The sequence below is a fragment of the Vidua macroura genome, chromosome 4 (genome assembly GCF_024509145.1).
Source record: "Vidua macroura isolate BioBank_ID:100142 chromosome 4, ASM2450914v1, whole genome shotgun sequence".
In the NCBI taxonomy this organism is placed as follows: Eukaryota; Metazoa; Chordata; class Aves; order Passeriformes; family Viduidae; genus Vidua; species Vidua macroura.
Genome location: NC_071574.1, coordinates 40,693,130 through 40,718,688, shown reverse-complemented (window position 1 = coordinate 40,718,688; position 25,559 = coordinate 40,693,130). Strand labels below are relative to the sequence as shown.

The following is a 25,559-nucleotide window of genomic DNA, read 5'->3' as shown; positions in this document are numbered from 1 at the left end:
CTTAATAAAATAATAATTTATCTAATGATGGGAAAACAATCTCATTTGTACATTTCCTTTTCTCTTTTAGCAAACATTCTTCACTGAGAAGAACATATCTCAAGGTAAAATAAAATGTGGAACTTCCTACGCAATACATCCAATTTGAATGTTGTTGGAATGCCACCTTGATATTTTGTTACAGGCACACTAGCTCTTAGTTTTTCCCCTAGAGGTGAGAACTGTCTCTTTCTTGTGCTATCCTCAGTGACTGTCCTTACACACTTGTGTGTTAGGTGACAGAGGTGACTCCTCTGGTGTGCCTGAGTTTTACAAGGAAAAGGTATTCAAATGGTGGTTCTGTTCTCTGTGTAGCCAAAGGATGAGCTGTATCCTGCATGGTTTTCTTCATTTCAGGGAAGCAGAACCAGCAAATACGTACAGTGAAAAAGTGTACAGTGAATTGAAAAAAAATTCTGCTATTCACTATTCAAATTTTTTTCTCTTGAAACAGTCCTCTGTGCTGCTAGAATTGAGAATGATACTTCATGTACATGCTGTTATCTGACTACTGAGTCAAATTTCTCATAGACAAAGATCTGGCTATCATTTTTAAGTACAAATTCCTAAGCCATAAGTTGAAAGCACAAAAAAAAAAAGTTTATTTGCCCATTATTTTCAATAAAACTTGAATATGTGAGAGGAATTGCAGAAAATTTGTGCAGAAAGTACTAGTGAAGGAATTTTCTTCCTTTATTTTAAAACCAAAGCAAAGAATTGAAAGGTTTTTCTCCAGTAAGTTAACATAAAAACTCAGAAAACATGATCTTTAATGTTGTATCTTACTGTAAAATCTAGGCATTTATAGGATCTTTGTTAAGCATTATGATAGTACATAAACCAGCTAAAATATAGCTTTTGCAGTCAGCATACCTGAAATACACAACTATAGACAAATACATCCTGCATACTACTTTTACCCTCTCTTGCATTTCCCCCAGAAAATTCCATAGAGGAGGATAAATGGATACATTTTATCTACATATTAAAGTTTGGACAATACTGATCTTTTAAGTTAAAAATATGAAGTATATAAAGAAGCACCAAGGGAAAATTCTTTTCATCATTAAGTATAACTTTTCAGAATATTGCAGATTCGTAAATAATTAAACCTTTGATCTTGTTCATTGGCTTTTTATCTGACTCATGCTGAAGCTGTCAACTGTTACACATCTAAGAAAATATCATCATATGCATTCACTAGAATAACAGGACAGACTGAAATGAGTAGTTTTAGATAATTTAATTAGGTTATAGGGTTTTTAATATAATTCAGTAAGTATGTGAACTTTTAACTTGTGTTAACTCAATTTCCTCATGCTTTCATTTACCATTTGTTGAGGACATTACAGTGATTAGCCAAAGCCCTTCCAGCTCTTAATGTTCTCAATAAATTCTGGTTTAAATTGACTGTCACTTTCTTGCTATAATAAAGTAGTTATTTGACATCTCAGAAGAAACCTGACTACTGCCTATTACATTTTCTTGAAGCATATTTTTCTAGTTCCACAAAACCAACAGAAGTATAGTTATACTAAAGATTGCAATGAGTAGAAGAGCAGGTAGATGATGAGAGCAAGTAGATTCTCAGAGTCTCATAATTTTGATTCTTTTGGGAAATTAAAACGATACGGCATGCCTTTTGTTTGACAAGCTATACAACATTATGATAGTATTTGATTGTTTTGTTACCAAGCTATTAGCAGTTTCTGAACTCCCTCAGAACAACCAAAATATCCAACTTGTTAGCAAGAATTCACTGCGCTGCAATACAACTGCAACAGCAGTGTTCTTTTTCTGTTGGGTTCAAAGATTAGTGTGGGCCAAGTGCCTTGAAAGCCAATCTGCTAAACTGCAAAATGGCACACTACAAATTCCGCAAATTTATGTATAAAAATTTCCAAAGGCTTTTTATTTTTTAATTTATTCAAGTTATTGTAAGATATATTCATTACTTACTTGGTCAAGTAAAGATCAGGAATGCCATATGGAACAGAAAAAGAGGAGATACATAGCCCTAAGTCTTTTGCTTCCTTATAATACTGTATTCCTATCACATGTATTTCCAAATTATCTGTATTTTGCAATCATGGCCCACGGAGCACTCAAAATGTGCAGGCAAATAGTAGTGTGCTAAACCAGCATTTTTTGAGAACAAATTCTGCCTTCATACGAACTCTGCATACCGGTGGGTTTTTTTCCCACAATAACTTTTTCTTTCTATTTTGGCTCCCTCTTTCTAGTCTTCTTTCCCCAGACTCCAGCACATCTTGATCTGTTTTTCTGCCTCATTTCAACACTTGTGATCCTCTTAATTAACCTCTGATTTATTTTCCAAGACAACTAATTTTAAAAAGTGACAGTCTTTTGTCTTTCCTTCCTGGTAACTAGATTCTTGCTAATGCCAACTTGAAATCTTCTAAAGTCTCTTGTTCTGGGTTCTCCATGGATTCAGATGAAGAACACAGCTCTCCCCTGCAACAAATCCTTCCTCTACAGATTGTCTTAGCTTCTTTTGTACTGTGCTACTTATCAAGATATTAATCAAGCATCATAAAAATAGGAGCCCCCAGTGCCTATATTCATACTTGGTTTCTAGGACCCTGTTATTCTAAAACATTGACATCAGTGGGAAAACTTAAGTGCTAAGCACTTTTCAAATATCAGCACCACTATAAAAGAGATTTCCATCTGGACTTAGAGCCTAAACTCAGGCTGCCTTCTTTTTTTTAATTTTCCAGAACCCTGCCCTAGTTTTGCCTCGTGGTAATTTCTCTTGAAAAAGTACTTTGACATCAGCGATTTCTCAGTCACTCTTTTACCATTATCCATTCCCCATTAAAAAATATAAATTCCTATTCTCTCACAAAAAATGTTTTTATATTCAATATTTTTATAGTTGCAAGCTTATTTATTTTTATGTGAGACATTTTTCTTTCACACCAATACAAAAGGATCTGCCTTCTGACATCTATCTTCTCTCATTCTTAGCTTCATCAACAATAAAATTCGCAATATTCTGTATGAATAAAATGCAGCAAAAAGAAATAGTCTTGTGTTTTGTCTCCCCCCCGCTTTTTAGCTCATACAGCTTTAAACCCAAAGTATTTATCCAAACATTTAGATATTAAGTAGCTGTAATTTCACTGAGTAATTATATAAACAAAAGAAACACTATTTTGAAATAAATCTCTAAAATAAATTCACAACATGGAATGGAATTTCCACATAAATTTTCATAATAGTAGAGTTTAGGAACATACAAGTCTTCTAAATGCCTGCCTGCTGTATTACTGTAGCAGAGCAAAAGAGAGTCAGACTTTAGAAAGTCTTCAGAATATTGTATTTATGTATTGAAGTATTTGGCACAAGGAGGAAGTAACAGAAAAAGGCAATTTACCAGCAAACACAAAAAAGAAATTGCATTAATGTGATCTGGCTGCTGTGCTGATAATTTTTATTTGCATTGGAATTTTAATTTTGGCAGGATTATCAGGCTCAGAGAATATATAAAAATAGATATTTTAAAATATATTAGGTCAAATTTTGGATCTGCTAAAATTTAATAGTGTCCTTTAAGCTTTTTTACTGGCCTTACTTATCTATTTATTTTTATTCATATCCTCTACGTTTTGGCAGCAAGCAGAATTTTTAATTGCTGTATATTTTTAAGGGAACTTAAAAAATTACTCTAAAAATTGCTTTAAAACAATAAAAATGCACCACATTTAAAATTGCTGGCTGCATTCACAAACTTAAGCTATTCTTTTCCATTTTCCACTACGGTGCTGTCATTTCTATTTTAAGCAGAAATAAATCGGACTATCAATAAATCCTAGATTTTAATTCTCAGAACATGCACTGCAATTGAAGAGGACTTAGAGTTGGTCTTTTTGGCCAGTAATATGTCATTTGTTTACCTGGATGGTCCATTCTATCATCAACTCTGAGTGTAATTTTCTATAACCTGATCTACTTTCAAAGGATGAAAATTACCTTTTCTGTAAACCAATGAAGCATGTGACATCTGTAAAATGGTGGAGTTCCTGCAGTTTGTCAATGGCCAGTGAGAAAAGGATACTAGGAAGGTATTTGGAGGCTTTCTGTTCCTGGTGACCCTGATGCTTGGAGTCTGTCTAAAGAGAGCTTAATGCTTGTAGGGATTCAGAGTAATTTCTGAGGACAGAATTCTGATGCAAAGACACCAGAACTGATTAAGTGTAGAGGACACAGGACTCACTTTACAATGGGAACTAGGTAGGAGACTTTTAGAAAACACCTATCCAGCAAACAAAAAACTCTGCATAATGTGTAAGTGAAAATGAGCTTGGATGACATGAAATCTGTGAGTGCAATGTTTATCAAAGAGGAAAATGCTATTCCTGCACTACTGAAAAGCTAAATTATTTAATCTTAAGAGGCATCAGGTTTTGCACCAATAACGACTCAGCAGCTTTCCTGGCTTTATGCAAATAGAAATATATAATCAGTTATTAGAAACAGCACAGAAAATAAGAATCCTATTGAGATGAAAAATATGCTTGAAATACTGCTGCATACAAATCTGACCCATATTTCAGTGGGAAAATATTGTTAATAAAGTATACATGGCAAGTATGCAGGTATTACTGTATCAAATAAAATGATAAAATGTTCCTGAGCTCTGGAACAATGCTATAAAAGAATTGCCCTTCTCTTTACAGCTTCCAAGAGGGTTTGAATGGGTACATTTTTTGGTATGTAAGACAGAATATAAATCTTAAGTATTTTGAGGCAAATCTTGAGAATCTTTCTGTCAGAAAGAATTACATAAGTGTAACACACACTTCTTAGAAGTAGAGTGAAATAGGCTGCTTAACAATCACCTGTTTGTAAACAAGACGGGAAAGGGAGAACAAGCTCTTTTATAAGGAAATCAAGCTTCTTTCTAAAATTGAAGTAATTATGTCATGTCTGCACAATACCTATGACATGGGAGGGGAACTATGATCTACCATGTCAGTTTCAAGACAGCTGCATCTTGTCTTTTAAAAAATGATGGACTTACTATTAAAATCCTCTAACATATTTATCTATGTAATTTGCTTCTGCTGTGCGTCCTCTTACCCTCCTGGCATTTCAAGAGTTCTCTGCCAGATCTTACAAATGCTCTCCACTAAAAATAACTGCTGACATTAGCAAGGAGCGTGCACTAATCACATTCAGAATAGGATTTTTTACATACACTTATTAGTGCTTTATAATTTTTGTGAACTTCAGCTCCGGTTGTTAAAAAAGATAAAGGTGTAAATACATTCCATAGCTGCATTAAAACAAACAAGTTAAGCTATTACAGTTGAATTATTTTGACACTAATATGTTATGTTGGAGTTCTGGGGTTTTTTTTTTAACTGAAATACTTGCTTGCCTATCCAGTTTTCAGCAAGTGAAGGCAATCACAGGTTACCTCATTATGTGAGCAACTCAATCTCTAAAGGAGAAAATCATGCATGTTACTGAGTAACACAAAACTGACTTCTCCTGAAAGATGGCTTCACCTCTCTGACAAAGGGAAATAGAGGCTTACACATTAATTTCCTGCATTCATCATCTAAACTTCACCCTAGGGCTTCAGAAGCCCCTCACTTCTAGTTGTTACATAAACTCTAAACTATAATGCTGCTACAGGAGCTCTGCCTCTGAGCCTTGTAGCTCTATCCATTTGTCACATCCAAATTCATTTCAGTTTGGCGTGGGTTGGATCTTACACAGGGATGGAAGAAATTTTTTTTTTTTTTTTTAATGGCTTCTCAAGAGTATGGCTGCTAATCAGTCACTAGGAGGCTGGGGCCTGTGCCCACTACAAAAAAAACTTCCAGTTGGTTTGCTCCCATACATGGGAATTTTCATGCATTCTCCTAGTGGATACTGGTCCTTCAGCAATATGAGGTCTTTGTTACCTGTAATGACCAGGTTCTACGTTATTTACTTGACACAGGGGAGAAAGAGCATCCAAATCACTGGCAGGCTGTCTGAAGACACTATGCATCAGCTGTGAGATGTTATGGAAGGAGTCCTGTAACTTCCTGCACAGACCCAATCTAATATTTGGTATATTAAATTAATAAACTTCCAACCTGCTATTCAAATCCATCTGTTTTCATCTCAGTATTCTGTATATCTTAATCAATGTGTCAATCACACATATTTTAAATAAGAATCACAGATATTATATGTAAAAACTTAAACACTGAAATGAAAAAATCATGAAGACATTTGTATAAATGTTTGAACAAATCTGCATACCATTTTGCAAAGAAGAGCATTTTAATTTTTTTTCCTGAAAAGACCTTCTAATTCTCCTCTAATACCATGATATGACTCAGAAACCTGGTGTTATGTAACTGCACTGATCCTAAGGTGAACAGGGCAGACATAGGGTGCCATCCAACAGGAAAATTCTTACTTGAGGTCACACAAGGAGTTTGCACACTGTCAGAGTTTGGTGGTGTATATCTGGTCAGTAATACAATGTATCTTTTAAAAAGCCTGCCTAAATAATAAGGGATTGTCTTAGTACAGGGGGAGAGGTAGCATAGAGGAACTTTAGGTTACTTAAGACAGAAATATTTAGTCCATAATACTCATTCTGCCATGGCTCCACCACTGCTGTGGCATCTGACTGTTCTACTGAAAACCACCTTTTGTACCTATTAAAAGAACTGAAAACCAATTAAAAATAATAAAGGGTGGGTTTTTTCTTTTTTTTTTTTTTTTTTTCTTTTTCTAAATCAGGAAACTATAGAATACATGAAAAAGGAATGCCTACTTTCATTACATTTTTCTAACAAACATTTTCTCATTTCCCCATTAAACAAAAAAGAAACTTTGTTATTACCTTATCTAAAGTTAGAGTTCCTGAATTATAATATCTCATTTGCTGCAGAACACATATCAATTACTAATTCAGATTCTGAAAAGTGAATGAATTATCACATTCTTAAATGGATTTCCCAGGAGATTAATACACCTTAGTTTCCTTTTCCCTAAATTTAGGATACAGACCTTCCTTCCTAGCTGAGCTCCTTTAAGAGAAAATATATGATTTGCTCAGTCAAGTAAATAAGATGCCTCAGTGCTGTTATCTGAAAGTGTTAAGAACTACCATAAGAAAAGAAATCTGTCACAAAGAGTTAAGCCGGAGTTGAAAATTTTTATGTAGTCTGGAACATATGAGACACCATTTCAGTTTTACATCAGATTCTGTCCTGTATCAAGAAAGTTACATACAAACATACCCGAAATGCAAAGCACTTTCAGTTGAGTTCTAACTGGAAGAATCTTCTTGATGGAGCTTATCTCAAAATCATTTGAAGTCCAAAGTGTCTATGCAAAACCATTAATCTCAGAATGTGTCTAAACACTATCCTGGAGACAGGCTGCAATTTACAGTTCTCTGTGACAGGCAAATCACTGGTACACCCCTGTCACTTAACCCCAATGATTTCTTTGGTAGGCATGGAAAGAAAGGTTTTCATATTGCCCTGTCATAGAAGGGCTACAGAATATGTTAACACTGTGTAACTTAACATAAAAATTAAAACAATACACAAGCTTTGCAGTTATGAAAAAAGATCAGCAAGGTGGGCTTTCAGATCAGTGTCATTGATAAAAACTCACTACATGAAGAGAGCTTTGGCATTTGGGGTGGGGGAAAATATGGAGGTGTTTTTGTAGCAGGTTTTTGCTCTACGTATTTTAAGTGCAAGATGCTCTCTAGTTTTATATAAACCCACAGTGCAGTTTCAGTCTCCAGTTACCTAATGGTGCATGTCTGCTAGCAGTAGAGAACACCAGCAAAATGGTCAAGCTTATCTGCTCAATAAACACAAATCTTGTCAAAATTCTAAAAGTCCCAGCTGGCTTAAATTTGAATTATGCTTATTTAAAGAGAACAGTCTCTTCCGGTTTACAGTTCAGGTGCTTCTCTTTAAAATGTGTTTCACCATCACAAATTGAATTGTAACCTAGAACCTATCTTAAAGTGTACAGGTATTCTCAACATGTTTTCTACACAGTGTTTTCAATTGCCTTCACACACATCTATTTAGAAACTGTTCTGTAAAACTCAACAAGCCAAAGTGATTCTTCATTTTACTTTTGCACCTGGTACATTACATTTGAAAAAATTGTTTCAAGATACATAAATGAGAAATCATACTCCACACCTGCTATCATTGCAACCTTTTTTGTGCAGTGTGCCAAGTAATTATGCTCCCATTGTGTACAACTCTCTGTTTACACCTGTGTTCCTGGAACATTACCTGACAGATATCATTGCTGGGTGATAGAAAAAATGAATGCCAGAGAGACACACGTGGAATTCTCAAAAGTAATCTGTTGCTTCCTAACTTGACTTGCTCTGATCTGCCTGCAGAAAGACTCCCATGAACTTTGAGGGATATATGTGAAAGTTACAGAACTGTTTTTTCCTTGCAGGTCAGAACTGGCAGTAACTTACCAACAAAGGAGACCTGGGGAAAAAACAGGTATTCATGCGTGCTTAGGAAACTGGGCAGTGTGGCATCAAGAGTGGCTATATATAGGTAGAGCTAACGCAAGGAGACACACTGAATGTGTCATAAAAGCCATGCACTTCCTACATGAGTAGAAACTGATGTAAGGATGAAGGAACAAATCCAGGTATTGGAGGGAGGAAGAGACCTTTAATTCTACTTGTCAATGACTGTGATTTTCAAATATATGTTTTGATTTATCTTCTTTATTACTCACAGGCATTCATAATAACAAACCTGATCATCAACTCATCAGTACCTGATTCTGGTCTATCAACACTGATAAGTTCTACTGGACTGCAAGATTCACTACCTTCTACTCAAGGCTGGCCAGATACTAGTAAGAATTATACAATTTTAAGACTTTAGATTTAAACAAAAGAAATGTTGCTCACATGCTCAAAAATAACAGTATGGTTTGAGTCGATCTATATAACTCCTTATTTCTCATCTCTGCCATGGGGACGCATATGTTAATAGAGATCCTATTTGGAAACTCTCTGAAATGAAACTCTTCTCAAGTCATGAGAGTAAAAACAAAGGCCTTCATCCAAAACCCATGAAAGCAACAATGGCACCAGTGGGGGGACAGGAACCAATGTGTTTAGATTCAGTATCCAGGTTTAGTAGGCAGAGCAAATTATTTAAAAGATGAATAGATGCAAAATACTTCACAAGTATTTTGCAGTAGCAGTGATAAGCACATAAAAAAAACCCTCTGACCTTTAATTCATTAGCAAATGCTCATTCAAAGTTAGTTATCATTGATTAATGATAATAGTATTTTTTCTTATATTTCTGAAGTTTTGTTTTGTTAAGCTATCAATACTGACTTAGATGATCACAAAGACAGTTAACTACTAATTTAAAAAAATCAGCAGCATTGCACAGCAAGTGAGGTGTTATTACCCTTAAACCAGAAAAATATTATAATCTTTACATTTGTAAACAATCAGTTTTCATAGCAACTGCCTGGCATTGTGCCTTGCTAAGTGAGCTTTGTACAACGTACCCGAGTTATGTAAAACCAAGCTGTCACACCCTGTCAAAAATCAATATTTTCTTCAAAGATTGAAAGCTGAAGATTGCATGTAGAGGGACTGATAGCACTTGTAAGTGATATGTCTTACAGAAGGCACCTATTACTATTTCTGCATACTGGTGTAATCCAGACTCCTCAACTTGGATTATCAGAATTGCAAAATATTGCAGCTCTGAGCCTTCCCTATGAAAAAGCACTTGGTGTTGCTGAACTCTGACAGAATGTTCACTAACCTGGACAAAAGCCCATTAGGGCCAGGATCTTTAAATAATTTTAATTTTCATTTTGTAGACTGTAACTCCTGAGTTCTATAATTCTATTTTTCACAGCTTCACGTTTTCTGAGTGCATGAAATTCCCCACCGTAACCTTAAATTATTCTGTCCTTCTGGTGTTCAGTGACGGTCTCTGAGGCTTGAGCTTTATTCTCCTTCAGGGTTCATTCTTCTTCTAAATACTCATCATCCATTGCATTCTATAAAGAGAGTTCCCAGCAGTAGTTTTTAAAATAAAAGATAAAATGTTCAGTATCTGAACATTTAAGGCTCTAGTGTCAGTACCTGGAATGCCTCCTGTTGACAATGATGGTTATCACTGGGGGCAACTGAGATCTGTTCATTCTGAACTGTCTTCAGAAATCAGCCTTATCTGATTGTTCTTTCAGATCAAAAGAAATAGGAAGACAAAGTAAGCTGTGCATATTCTTTCACTCTGCACTTTGTTGTTAAAAAAGGAGGAATCCCACTAGGACCCATAAACCACTTTTAGATATCACTAATCTTTGCTATGGATCTCTATTTTTCCATTTATTGCCAGCTGACTTACTGGATTTTGATATTTTAATGACATAGCGCACTGTTAGGAATTATTGTGCAAAACATATAACAAAATCTAGATAGACAAAAGAGCATTTATTGCTTGGAGGGAAGTGACATGTAATTCTCAGAATTTACAGCTGAGATTAGACCATTTTTTCCACATGACAGATATGTATTCAGTAACAGAAATACTTGCGAAGTCTCCAAAATCACACCTGGAGCTTCCGTACTCACGCATGGTTATCCTATTTTTAGATATTTGTGGACTGTATCTTGAATTGTCTCTTACAGCAGGTTCAGCCTCAGTCACTAAATTCATAACTATTTTCATCAACTGCACAGTGAGCAGACCAGGGGAATACAATCCTTCACTTTTTTTTTTTCTTTTAAAACCAGCATTGTTGTAGACAATTGGGGTGTGAAACACTATGTATGGAGTTCCACTTAAAAAACAAATTGTACCAGAACTGTGCAGTCATATTGTGCTTCACATGTGCTGGAGTTGCAATTTTTGGACACTTTCCCAAAACTCAGTAGGACCCTGTTGAAGATCCCTAATTTTATATTAAAAAGCATAACTCATGTGACTGGTTCCTAACAAATTAATAAATTAGCATATATTGTATGCTGTTTTGTAGTGTCTGATACAGATAATATCAAGTGTATTACAATTTTAACATGGAGTTTAGCACATCTGGATTTTGGTACTTAATTTATATACTGTTGAAAAATTCTTGGGGAGTCTCAATACAATCAACCATTTCCCTAATTTCTAGCGAGTTTCACCTGGTTCATTGACTTGTATCATTCAAATGATCTCTCCTTATTTGTTTTTCTCTATTAAAGGGAAAATCAGATCAATCACCACCTTACTGACATCCATAAAGCTTCTGTTCACCTTTCTCCTATAACGTTAAAATGAATTTTGTGAACAACATAATTTGTGCAGTAGCCTCAAGCACACTGAGCCAGCACAAAGCCTCTTCTTGATATCTGAATTTGAGACCAGTTTGCCATCAACTCAGAAGTGTAGCATGCATGAAAACGTCCTTCCCTGTTAAATGAAGAATATGGCTCAAACTTCTTCAGAGTTCATCTGCAGGTCAAATTTCCCTTTCAGAAAGCTCTACCCCTTCCTATAGAGATTATTAAACTACAATCAAAAAATCAAGAATTCAAATGTTGTTTTGTATTTTACACAAAACATACAGAAATCACAATTTATTAAGATAGAAGCAGAATGCTGGGGGAAAAAATAAAGTCCTTTGTTCTTTCAAGAAAAATACTAACTTTGTTCTTTCAACAAAAATTGAATTCTACTAGCTTCTGGTTCATCTTGAAGTACCAACTTCAGGTTTTCTTGGTTTCTATGCTTCCTGACTTAGCTCCCTTGGGCTATTCAAGTTAGATGGTTTCAATAGACTAAATACAAAAAAATCACAGTACAAAAATCTATCACAAATTAGCCTTATAAAGTTGTTCAAAGAGCCATAACAGACCACAAGAAAGATTTTAATCTCTTGAAGGAAAATAACAAAATGCTTTTTGAAATAATAGTTCATTGGCTTGAAAAGAATTGTTTTTTGTGCACTACTCAAAACACACATGCCCTAATTAGTTCAACTGCATTCATAATATTTGACAAACCCCAAGTTCTATTCAACTGTAAACTGTAAATTTTTCCTGAAAAACATGCAGAATTTTATACATAGAAAGTAAATCATTACTATTACTATTCTACTATCCAGTTAGCATAAATGTTTTACAGAAGGGCAATGACAGTATTTTCTTTTTCTAGATTTTAGCACCTGGGATATTTACTCTCTGATCCTAGACTGAATAACATCTCTATTAATTCCAGGAAGCCATAGAACTAAAATCAAGTTTTGCCAAACAGTAGAAGTTCCTAAAAAACAGTACTGAAAATGCTGGATTGGGCTGATGCAGCACTACCCTAGGCACAGATCTGGGATGCTGTAATATTTAGTGCACAGACGGCGTTAAGTTACAACAGGAGAGAGTAAGTCACTGTAACCCTTGCCTACTACAGGAAAAATTCCATAGGTGTCCAAAAATGTATACAAGACACTGGAAACCATAAGCTCTTTGTATTGGGGTGAGAACATTGCAATCTTAACAGACACTCAACACTCATGTACATTTTATGAAAGGAAAATAAAAAAAGGTTGTGACAATAATAACTTCTGCCATAAAACTTTATCATTATTAAATATTGAAATCTCTACTAAATATGCAGCCTTTAACACAGCATACAACACCATTTGATTGTCCTGAATTCAAGTGATACAAAATGCTAGTATTTAAGCCAAAGAGAAGTTGAAAATAAATTATCACAAAAAAAGTAATGATAAAAACTGTGAACAAAGACTTTCATTGGAAGTAATGTTTTGTATGGAGTTATTGATTTTAGCTTACTATTTACCATAGTAAATGCTCATAAGATAGTGGTCTGGAAGAACAGGGATTTAAACATATTATAAATTGCAGGACTTTTTTTTATTCCCTGTAGTTGAGGTTTCTGCTGAGGAGTTGTACTATTGGGAACTGCTGACAACTGCAGAAATGCAGATTTACAGGGAATAATGCTACAGGGCTTACTTGGTCAATGAAACAAACCTGGAAGCCATTTATGGGGAATACCAAAAGAACCCCAAGAAGAACCAGGTGCATCATCACAGGACAGCTGCTGCACCAGCAGCAGCAGTACTGAGGGGTTGGTCACATCATTCAGGACACACAACGTTTTAATAGTGTACCAGCCTTGGAAATAATTTGAAGCCATTATCTATTCATGGCTTCAGGTGTACTGATGTAGAAAAAGAAATATGTTCAATTGTATTCAAACAAACAGCAACAAAAAAAGAGTGAACTAAGCCACAGCATAGCTGTATATGTCTGATGCTAGCTTTGTGTAAGAGAAGTACAATCCATCTTCTGTATAAGTATTTGTGAGGTCTTGTATGTGAGCATTCACTCATCAGGGTATGCCAGTCAGATGGAAAATACAATGACCTGGTATCTCCTTGGGGATCATATATATATTTTTTTTAATTATCTTCTGGAAATAAAAACTGAATTTATTTAGTGTTAAGATGCATGCCTATATTGCTGTTCTCATGTCGTCAAGATTATTCCCTTTACTGAGCAGGATACAGTAAATTACAGGTGAATTAGAGAATGCTGCAGTAGTGGAAATTTAAATTTTTAAAATCAAACTGAATTCCTTTAATCTGTGGACAATGGAAGAGCACATCTTACATTGATTCTTTTTACAAAAACATGGTTTGTTTTGGCTTTCAGGTCTAATCCAGGGATACATTTATGCTTTTACATAAACGCAATTCCAAACAGCAGCAGGGACAAAGATATTACAAAATCAGTCTTTTAGTTTCTCTCTCATAGGAACATTACAAACATTACATTTGTGTTGGCTATTTTAGTTTAAGGACTTATTCCAGGGTAAAGGAGAAGCCCCTTCAAATATCTGAAAATAATTAGAAGAAGAATTAGACTGCTGCTCCCAAGTTTCACGTATTTTAATAGAGTGCCATTCATACATTCCTTCCAAAGCGGAAAACAGGCTTGTCGCTGTTGAGTAAGAAATGACACAGACTCATCAGAAGGCTGGTTTGCACAGCATCTCTCTTTACTATGAAATTCTCTCTTTTATAGACTGTTCTGATACAGACAGACCAGATTGGTCAATTAGTCAATACATTTCACCTGACTGGCTAATTAACAAAAACACTTTTCATATCAAACAATCTTTGAGAACAACAGGAAAACAGAGTAGGAAAACACCACCTGCAGGTTGTTTATAATAACAAACTATCATTGTTTCTCTGCAACTCCCTAAAGACTCACAAGGTGATCCTGAGAAAACTTATCTGGTTTTCTTGCTCTCTGACCAGGCTGTCACATCCACACAAACTTATTAAATGCTAAAAAAAGCAAACAATTAAAGCAATGTATTTCAGTAGTGTAGATATTGTGGTCATATGTCTACAGTAACAAATAGCCTACCAATAAATACTTTTAAGTATTCAACTAAACCAGAATTATATATACAATCTAGAACAAATGGTGCATACCTGCATTTCACTACATGTACTTTTCATTCTTAAATGAGCATAATTTAATCTAATAATATGTGGTCAGAAACCACATTTGATTAAAACCAAAACAAATTTAAGCACATATCTGTAAGTATATTTAAAAATATTTGTATAAATGGTATTCTGGACATTTTTACTGCTTATTTCTCTAATGGCCATAATAAGCACAAAGTAAGATTTACTTTACTGATTTTGCTAGGAAAATCACATTTAGGATCTACAAAGCTTTGTTAGTAAAAGCTGTTTTACCTACCAATGCAAGTCCTAAGCTACATTTTGACAATAAAACAATAAGGATGACTAATACTGCATAGAGGAAGTACAGGGAAACATAAAAATTTTCCATCCCTTCCAGACCTTGATATCAATATTAATTAGTTAATACTTTAAAAAAAAAAAAAAAAGAGCCAGTCAGTTGTTTAATATGCAACATTAGAACTGCAAATATCTTTTCTTGGCAACATCTCTTATCTCACAGTTTCATGAGCGAGATACCATACCCCTCCTTACTTATGCCATCCTTTTGTCAGATACAAGAAAAAACTCTATTGCTCAGCAATTACAGAACACACTTAAATTAAATATGACAACATAACTAGGAAATGAGAAAGGGAAAAAAGCTGGTAAAAAAAAGTATGATAATGAAGCCTCTAGTTCTGATGACTAAGTAAAACAATATCTAAAGCCTTTTACAGGGTATTGAGATTTTTATTCTTTTACATAGAATGAGAGAAAGTGAGAAGGGGAGGGGGCCAGAGGAAGAAGAATCTGTGGTCTGTAAATGATCAGCACAAAAAATAAATTATGGTCAAGTAACTGAGCTTTTCTGATGTGTAAATTGAATCATTCCCACACGCTGATGTTTTATAATTAAAAGACCCTTTTCACTGTGGGAAATTTTACTGAATTTTGTATTAAAAGAAGAAACAAACCATCAATCAGGAGGAGGTAGGGGAACTCAAAGAGCTGAACCTATTAAACTTGAAGAGCGTAGTTGAATTCTGAATGACTTGCTCTAGGAAACTGTAGCTCTTTTAAGGGAGCTACTGTAAAAACATTAATGAGCAGAACACGATTCTGATCACTGTTCTAAAATCTTTTGTAGGCATATAGAAGAACACACACTCCATTTGGTGTCACAAGATGCAGAATATGGTTGTAAATGAACTCTTTTTGTGAGTTTTACAAGCTATAAATTACTTTGGTTACCATTGAGAAAAATCACTGAGCTAAAACCAAAGGAAGAAAATCCAGACTCCATATACTTGCTCAATACAGTGCAGTTGCTAGGTATATACTGATCAGACAGATTAAGGTTTGCTCACAGCCAGATTGCTGCCAAATTCAAACATTGAGTGGACACCATTTCAGAGTTCTGGGACCTTATGTGCTTTCAGCTGAGTTGAGATCATGGCTAAAAATTACATTTTCAAATTACTAACCTAAAGAGGGGTATCATCAAAAAGCATCACAATATGGCAGACATAGGCAACAGTAGTTTATTGTGGAAAACTGAATGTTCACAAGAGATTTAATAAGTAATTTTGAGACTTTTAGTCAATTATATTCTATCCTTGATGAGTCTGGTAACAAGGCAGAGAATTATTCCTTCTTGAACAAGGCATTTATATCTCTTAAAGTTTGTGCTCTGTGACTTTCTCCCTACTACTAGTTTTGGTGTACGCTGTTATTGCAGCAACAATAAACTAGATACAGCAGCACTACTGACTGATAAGGGACAAGTCAGTAGAAACCTCTATATCCTTCCATCAGTTAGGCAGTGGTGTGCCATTTTAAAACACCAATGCAATACATAGGTCCCATCAGAGCTTGAGGCTGTAGGATGTTTGATCTTACCTTCAGCTTTCCATGTGAGTGGATCTCTAATGAGCCAGGAATCTGCAATGAGAACACATTATGAAGATTTTGGTCAAATATTTTTATTTTGTTATTGCTTAATGATCATTACAGAATATCTCAGTAGATTAAAAAATCAAGACAGGATATGGCAGATGATAATTTTTTTTCTTCATTATTATTTTCCTCTTTGCATGGTATATGATATAGTCATACACTGTGTATCTTTCCTAAACTCTAAATGAGATGCAGATTATCTGCAATAAAATATTTATTAGAGCTACTGCTGGACCGACATGTTACTACACTTGTAAAATGGAATTTTATTTCTCTGAACCATATGGAAGTGTTGATTGCATGTTGAATACTAAACGTAAAAATTGCATTTTGGAGATCCATGTTCATTGTACCTCATTTACTTGCACATATGATTCCTTCAGGTCACACATGAAAATGTTCTTTCCTTTCTGTCACTGTGGAAAACAGATCATGTGTTCTGAGACTTTAAGAGAAAGGTCTACCTAACTTCAGCACAGCTGACATGAATTTTCAATTGCAATTTTGTTGATGTATGAAACAGCAAATGTACTATAAATCCCACTGCTATAGCTTTGCAAAGCCAACGTATTTAACAGTAATAAACATAAAACATATGGAAAAGATAATGATTATTTTTTAAAGAAAAACAAACATAATGGCACTTAGAATATACACAAAGAGCTATTTTCAGACAGTATATTTCATAGGCACTGCAAGCTTACAGTGTTCTGGAGTAAACTATAAAATGATTTTCGATTTTAATAATCAGGAATTTGGGAGTATTTCACATATAGAGATAGAGCTTTTGTAAATTAAATGGATACATGGAATAAAGCTCTTGCCACTAACAAAAGTATCTGAAAATCTTGTTCCATTCTTATCTTTCTCACGTTCCAATAAAGTTCACATTTTAACATCTGCCAAAAGAGGAAGGAGAAAAAGCTACAGTGTATCTTGAAATGAACAGCCATAATTTTTTGTTTCTAGAATTCCTCTTCAAACAAGAATCCAAACAGACTACACAATTTTTTCTCTGAGCCTTTAATGAATCTGTGATTATGCAAGTGATAAGAACAACTTATGATGATGGTTGGAATGTGAAAAAAACACAATTCCTATATTTGTGTAAATACCTTTCCTCCATGACAAAATGTTTTCATTTCATTTTGCTGTCAGCATTTTAAAAATGTAGTATGAAGGTGCATTTCACCTATAAGTTTTTTGTTTCAAGCAAAATAGGTCAAGTGTAAAAGCTGAATATTTTTAAATGTTTAAAGGTATGTGTTCAACTGACTGACCCAGGAATTAGAAGGAGGAGTATCAATACGATCCAAATAATGGTACTGTACTTGTTTTGTCTAGAAGAGTTTTCTGGAAATAATTTTCTTTATAGTAGCTAGCAGTGAGCCAGCTGCCAGTACACAAGGATTTGGAAGATGACAGCTGACCAAAGGGATATTCCACACCGTATGAGATTGTGCTTAGCCAAAAAAGCTGAGGAAGGAGAAGGAGAAAAGGGTGATCAGAGTTATGGTACTCTCTTCCCAGATAACTGTTATGCATGATGAAGCCTGGGTTTCTTGCAAATGGCTAAACATCTATCTGCTGATGAGAAGTAATGAATGAATCTCTTACTTGGCTTTTCTTGTGCTCACAGTTCCTGCTTTACCTATTAAACTGTCTCTGTCTCATGAGATGTCTCACTTTTACCCTTCTGATTCTCCTTCCTGTCTTGCCTGGGCACAGTGAGTGGCTGCATGGAACTTGGCTGCCTACCTGGGTTAATCCAGAACAAGCAGGAAAGCAATTCTAAATACTGTCTCCAAACTTCTGACAGGCAGAGATTAAGAGGATAAGCATCCTATTTTTAACTTCTAGAAAAAAGGGTAAATGCTACATCAGATCATAAGACTGATTTTCTCTACAGCCTGAAAAGTGGGTGGATATTGGATGTGTGCATCCAGGTTCTATCTGAACCATTAAAAGCATTTTCTATGCTCTCTGTAAATACAAAACTGGGTAATAAAAGTCAGTGAAAACTCTCCCACATGTTACTGAAGTGCAACATATGCCTCCCTAAGTTTAAATCCTGGATTGTAAATATATTTTTTTTAAATATATGTGCAGACATACATACAAATGAATACACAGACTGTACAGACAACATAAATGTAAAAGAAGATAAATACTAAAAATATAATTGTAGCAATGTAAGGGCAAGGTACTGAAAATCTAAAGGCTCAATACTAAAAATGTTGTCATGCATGGTGAATAGTTACCACATCACTGAGTCACACTATGTGAGAAACTTTGTCTTTGGTATAAACACAACTACAAAACAAACAGACATGTCTCTAACTTCCCAACAGAGTGTCTAAGCATTCTTATCCGTGTCATCAGAGTACCCGCACCATATACCTTAGCAAAGCCTGCACTTGAACCCCAGACAGAAAAGAGCTTGAAGGCAAACCTGAAATATTCATCCTTGTGTTTTCTATTTATGTTATCACTTGCAGGAATAAGTTCTAAGCTATGGCTTTACAACTGTCAATAAAAGTATTTTAATTTAAGAAAATGCAGAAAACTTTCTATCTCTGCTCTCTTGAATACTTCCTTTTTCTAGATTTAGATGATCTCGTGTTCAAAATTTTTCCCTTCATGATTCCATTTCTTAGGTGCTTAACTGTCCTGATTCACTTAATGAGCATTTCTGAATATATTCTTAGCATTGCACACTTGAAAGTCGAGCTTGGTGACACTCACTGCCAACATATTTAACTCCCTTTGATGCTCTGATCTTCATTTACTGGAGCATGATCAAAGAGTGCTGCCCTCAGAAACACGGGAAGGAAAACTGAAAATAGCAGCCAAAATGCAACAAATAGCAACACAGGCTCATCCCTGATCAGCTCTTTCTAAGGTGCTCAGATGTGGAATTCATCAGTTTCACCTGATTCGATCCAACTAAGCAGTGTGCTGGTTTTAAAAGGAAATGTACTCTTTGGCAGTTAATCTACAGTAGCTCAGCTCATGCACAACCTCTCACAACAGACCTGGGAAAAGGCTCCGAGCATTGTGGAGGGTACTGGTGTATAAGAAAATGAACTTGTTTTTATCAAAACCTGTAAATGGCCAATCTTCAACAAGAAAATTAAAATTGCATCCAGTTGTTCCTAATTAGGTTCTGGAAGAAGACAACAGAAAAGAATATATGATGACTCTGGTTCAGGCAACAGGGCAGCAATACGGTTGCCTCACCTCAGATGCCTTTCCATAAGGCAGCAGGTCTCAATACATATGGAACACGTAGAGTTACGCAATGGCATTGGTTTCTAGCAGACAACCAGACAGTGATTCTTGCTTACCACTCATCAGTGGAATATTTCTTACACATTCTCAGATGGAACCTTTCATCCCGGGAAGAAAATGGAAAATAGAAGAGATGGAAAACATCAATTCTATTTCATGTAAAAAAAAAAAAAGACTCAAAAAGCTTATAAAACTTTACTGCTGCCTGTCAGATAAAACACTGAAATGATCCAGCACATCCTATCTGTCTATCAACTTTAAAGATCTACCAGCTTGGATCTTGAGTGATTATATTGCTATGCTAACATCTAAGAGAAAGCATATATTGTTTTGAACTACGGAAGAATACCTACCACATCAGAAAAATAGTTTTCAGTTTCAGGACACTGAACTGCAACTTCATTCTGTTTTGCTCAGTTATGTGTTGAGATGGTAAAAACAGGTAGTGAGTTTTCCCAAATAAACATTCTTTCTCTGCCTTTGTTGATAAGGACTCTTAAAAACCCAAAGCAACAATGACTCAAGTTTTTTGTAAATTGAAGAGTCAGCATTATGTAGAGTTGATGTTGTTATCTAACTAAGAACAATCTATGGCACAGAAACTAAGTAGGCACCTTCTCACAAAAGGGGGCCCTCCACATAGAACAAGTTATACATAACAGAATAGACAGGGCTAGACAATGAGCACCAAACCAAAGAAGCATCCTGGCTACTTCTGTGACTAGTCCTCTTTTCTAAGTTGTATTTAAGCCACTTTCCTAGATGCACCCGGGAAAAGTCCTGAGCCAAAGATAACTTAGAGCATTTTTATTTACTAGTTTATTGAGCTGAATCATTGGCAAATTGATCCAAAGTTCTTAGTAACAAACAAATTATAAACAGCCAAAAATTGCAGTTCTGTGGAGAATAAATAACACCAGGTTCTCAGAACCATCCTCATGCAGTATAAATGGATGGCCCTTATAGCCTGTCATGGTAAGCAGTAATCTGCTGCCATAATCCCAGTGGTGCCAGGACTATAATCATACATATAGTTTATAGAACAAACAAATGGAAAAATATGTATAAAATAACATAGTTCTGTATAGCTAGCTATTTATATCTATATTTGTATGAATTTAGTTTTATACATCTTCAGTTATATATTACAATATACAGGATTGTTCTGTACAAAATTCTTACGTTGATGCTTGTGTGAAAAAACCAAACACTCTGTAGCCACATATTTTTTTATAACCTTGTCACAGTAAAACCCAATAACAGAAGAGTATATTAGTAATTATGATTTACCACCTTCTACACAAAACCACATTTTTTATTTAATTGCAACAGAAGTATATCTATATGGTCTCTACGGAACTTCAACATGCTGTTAATTAATTTAGTTATTAACAGTGATGTGCATTCAGTAGAGCTCATGACACTAAATTTGAACAGTTTTGAAAGACAGCCCTGGAATATGCAACATTTTAACCTTAACATGTAATTACTTAGAAATTATGTACTTCACTCATGAATGACTGCTGGGGTTTTTTCTTAAAGGTTCTTTAGTGCTTTTTCTATGTCTATGATATCCTTTTCCACAGAACAGATTCTTAACATATTATTTTCATGTTCACAGTGCTACTGGTAAAACCTGCTGAGATGCTATGAAGATGCCAGCTACCTGTCATACATGCTTACAATAATTGGTATCACAGGAAAAGTAACACAAGAAGAAGCATCATTAAAGAACAGGTCTCTCTGTGATATAATGCAAAACATATGTTGAAAATATGTGTAATAATTAGAGCACTGTACATCCATCTTCATATCAAACCTGGCACAGCTGAAACTATTTCTAAGTATGAAGTTCATGCTACAATACTGGCTCTTTTGAACAAAAGACCTCTTTCTTCAATTATATGTTCACCCATACCATGCAAATTTTTTCACATTATCCCACACAAAGTCCATTATCCAAATTAAACAGGAAGACAGACTATACTTTTGCTATGAAATATCTACTTTTTTTTTATAGAAAATAAAGAGTAAAGCAGGAAAAAAAGAGGATAAATGCAAAAGAATTTAAGAGCACAAAGGATATTTAATTGCTTAAATTACTGTGAACCAGACTACAATAATTTATACACTTTTATTAGCTTTTCAACGAAGCTCTATATAAGTATAAACCAAAAATGTCCCTCAGCTTTTCTACATGGATTTTTTTCTTAAACACAAAAATGTTTTTTCTGTCTACACAGGATACAAATACTTTTGCTGCTGATGCCAATATCTGGCAAGGTTGTACATGTCAATATATATTCTTGAAAAGTGAAAAGAGGACTGCATATGAGAAGGAAATGTTGAGGAATATAAAGACTGCATCTTTACATTTACTATACTTAAATTTTTATCATGATAATTATTAAATGCAAAAATATTTTTTCTGCCCTTTCCTTAATTGTGTTTCTATAGATCATGATGAATTTTCACATGAAGCTGAGAACAGCCAATGTGCATGGAATGATATGATGAGCGTATATGACCACAGATTACCACTGAATGCTTGGCAGAATAAATTTTGGCAGTTTTGAGAGAATATACTTGAAAGCCAGCTGTCAGAGAATTTTAGTACTCTAAAATGTCTAAAACCACAAATTATTGTCAATTCAGTGGGGCTGGCTTTTAAAGGAAATCTATTTCATCACTGATTAATGAAATAATTACTTTTTCAATAAATTTTGAGATTAAATCCTGGCCCAGCAAAAGAGTGCTATTAAGAAGAGACAAGAAGCTGAAAATCATGTTTTGCAGTACCAGGACCCCTGCTATTAGACCCCAATGCTGATCCCAGCCCAAGGATGCAACATTAAGTGGTTTTTGTCCCCTCAATCCAGCTCCTGGCATCACTGAAAGTGGTACATTGATTTCATCAGTTCCTGTGTTTAAACCAGACATATTAACACACAATAATTAATTCAGACTCTTAAGTGCTATTTTATTTCAAACCATTCAATTTCAGATTCACAAGTTGCATCATTTTCCCATTATAATTTATCTATGTATTAATTGTGTGATAGCTACTTAACTATTTCTATTAGACTTATAAATTGTAATGAATGACAAATTTCTTTCAAATAATTTAATTGGGATTGTGCCATATATTTCTACCAACTTTGCAAGCTATGCAGAAATATAATCACTGTCTGGTAGGTGATGAGGTTAGTATTAGGTAAGTTGTAATTAGAGCAGAAAATTCAGTAAGAACTGCTGTCATATTTTAGAAGTAACTTAAAAGGCTCAAATAAATAAAGATGAATAGAATACAGTAGAATGTAATTTATTCTTTTCAAAGATTTCTTACAATGGATGCCACAAGAGTAATATCCAAGTCTAAGTTAATTTTGAAATATACAAAGTCAAAGAAGACCTTTTTCACTAAACTTAAAGATAACCACCCTAGGCTAAACCTGTGTGTGGTTTTGGATGCAATGTCCTTTGCACTTCTTTTTATTTTTAAAGTCTTTTTAGGAAGGTGTAAATCAGTGAGGATGAGAAAAGAGGGCTAAGCCTTTAAAGGTTTTGACGGTCTGCTCTTCAACACCTATAACTGGATTTACTGAAAGAAACCAAGTGAGATATTTAAAAAGCTTATGCTGAACCACAAACATATGCCTCAAGTATACATTTTGAAAATCAAACTTTCTAATAGTATTTTGCAAGGATGTAAATATTGTCTCCAGATTATTCTGGAAGTTTTGAATAAAATATGTAAAAGAGGGTAGGCCTTTAAATCCAATAAGTGCTTTGGGGGAAACTAATGCTCAAGGAAAATATTATTACTGATAGAAAACGGTGGAATATAACTGCTTTTGCCAACCTTGGACACTTAGTGACTAAATATAAAAAAAGAAGTCAATATTACACCAACTGTGCACTTAACTATGGTGTTTCTGTGTTCACATGGAGAACACAAAAATCAATTAATTGTGTGAGAGATACAATCCTTTCAGAATTCAGCCAATGCACTGATTTATTAATGCTATTGATTACACTGAACTAAGTATGTAATATGAAGACCTGCTATGTCAAAATGTAGCTCACGGTTTCGAGGTTGAAGTTTTGATTTTCCTCTTTATTTTTCTTTTATTTATCCTTGAGACCAACTCTACTAATATAAATTGGAATTCTGTGAAGAGATCTATGCCAGTTATATTTCTATAAGTCTGCAGAAAAGTGCTTGATATTGCCTTTTACTTTCATACTTAAATATTTATACACAGAAACCCCTTTTCTAAGATCTGAGACAAGATGGACACAATATATAATTGCAATTAGAGATATGCTGAGCTTCCAGAAAAAATATGTCTGGAGACTAAGTCATGAAGAATACCTGCTGCTTCCTAGGTAGTGTAGGTACTTAACTCACCTGCATGCTGTGCATCTAGTTACTGTTTGTATTTCACAGGAGAGATCTATTACCCATATCAATAGTGGGCAACCAATTATAACCAGAACTTATTACTTCAACTATCATAATATATTAGGTGGAAAGTGGCAGATCATGAAGATGATCTACAATAATTAGAGCAAACTGACAGCAAGTTATGCATGCGTGTGATTCATCAGAAAACAACATTACATGCTAAAAAAATCAACACTCACTGCCACATTAGGCAGGCTGGAATAGTCACTTTCCCCCTGCAGTCTGAAGTGACAGGAACACCGAAGACCAACTCATTGCTTACACAAAAGTACTAATGCTTCTGCTTATGAATTATGATTTTTACTGCCAGAATTTCTATTCTCCTAATGGCATATATACCTTGTGTACATCTCTAGGGCAAATCACATTATCATGAGTAAAATACCAATAGAAAAGAAGGCAAAAATATAGTGTTAGTTTCAGCGCAAAATTTCATCTATTCTGAAAAACTTCTCACAAACTATATCAAATTTATGTCTTTTTATTGGTCTGAAATGGTTTAAAAAATTCATGTTTCCTGTAAAACAAAGTGTGATTAATCTTTTTCAATACAGATTTAATTAATACAGGCAAGAATGAACATGTTCAGCTAGAATGTGGGAAAACAACTATGTTTCAAAGGATTTTCAGATGAGATTTCTTGTTATGTGTACATTCAGCATTAGAAACCTAATACAGGTGTCTGTGCACTGAGGTATACAGAAGATACATTGGCAACAAAGAAATTACAGACAGTGAGGCAATCTTTACTAAATTAAATTAAACTCTTTCATCATCACTGAACTAATGGTGGTGGATACAGTCAAGTGTCGTCAGAAGATCTTATATACCATATATTTATAATATATATTATAATAGATTTTATATATACTTTATCTTCCTACAGATAGAGATTTCTATAACTGAAGGTAGATAATTTAGTATATTTTCTGATCTTTGTATTTTAGCCTGAACAAAAACAAGGGTAAAAAGGGTATTTGAAGAAATAGAGCTTGACTTCTGGATGATTCTTTCATGTGCACTTGGATTTGGGGAATCTTCAAAAGACAATAGAATTATTATGGTATGCCATAACTGGCATGGTATCTTATTTAATTACTTCATGTTGAAAGATAACATATCTTTCATTATCAGCTTGATTCTCCATTGATATTAATGAATTTTTTTCTGCTAATCTGAACAAACTACTTAGACATAACTATATAATAATATGTAGGACTAAAAGAGATGTCCTGAAAATGTTACAACTCCACCAAATTTAAAACCAGCACAAAACCCCCAGAAAACCAACACTGCC

General features: G+C 34.6%; 1 protein-coding gene across 1 annotated transcript in view; it reads right to left on the bottom strand.

Moving 5' to 3' along the window:
• Positions 1-25,559, bottom strand: part of TENM3 (teneurin transmembrane protein 3) — a 692,061-nt gene that overhangs the window by 466,248 nt on the left and 200,254 nt on the right. Inside the window, exon 4 of the mRNA XM_053975063.1 lies at positions 16,447-16,488. The gene's annotated coding sequence lies outside the window, so the exon portion shown is untranslated. The remainder of the gene's footprint in view (positions 1-16,446; positions 16,489-25,559) is intronic.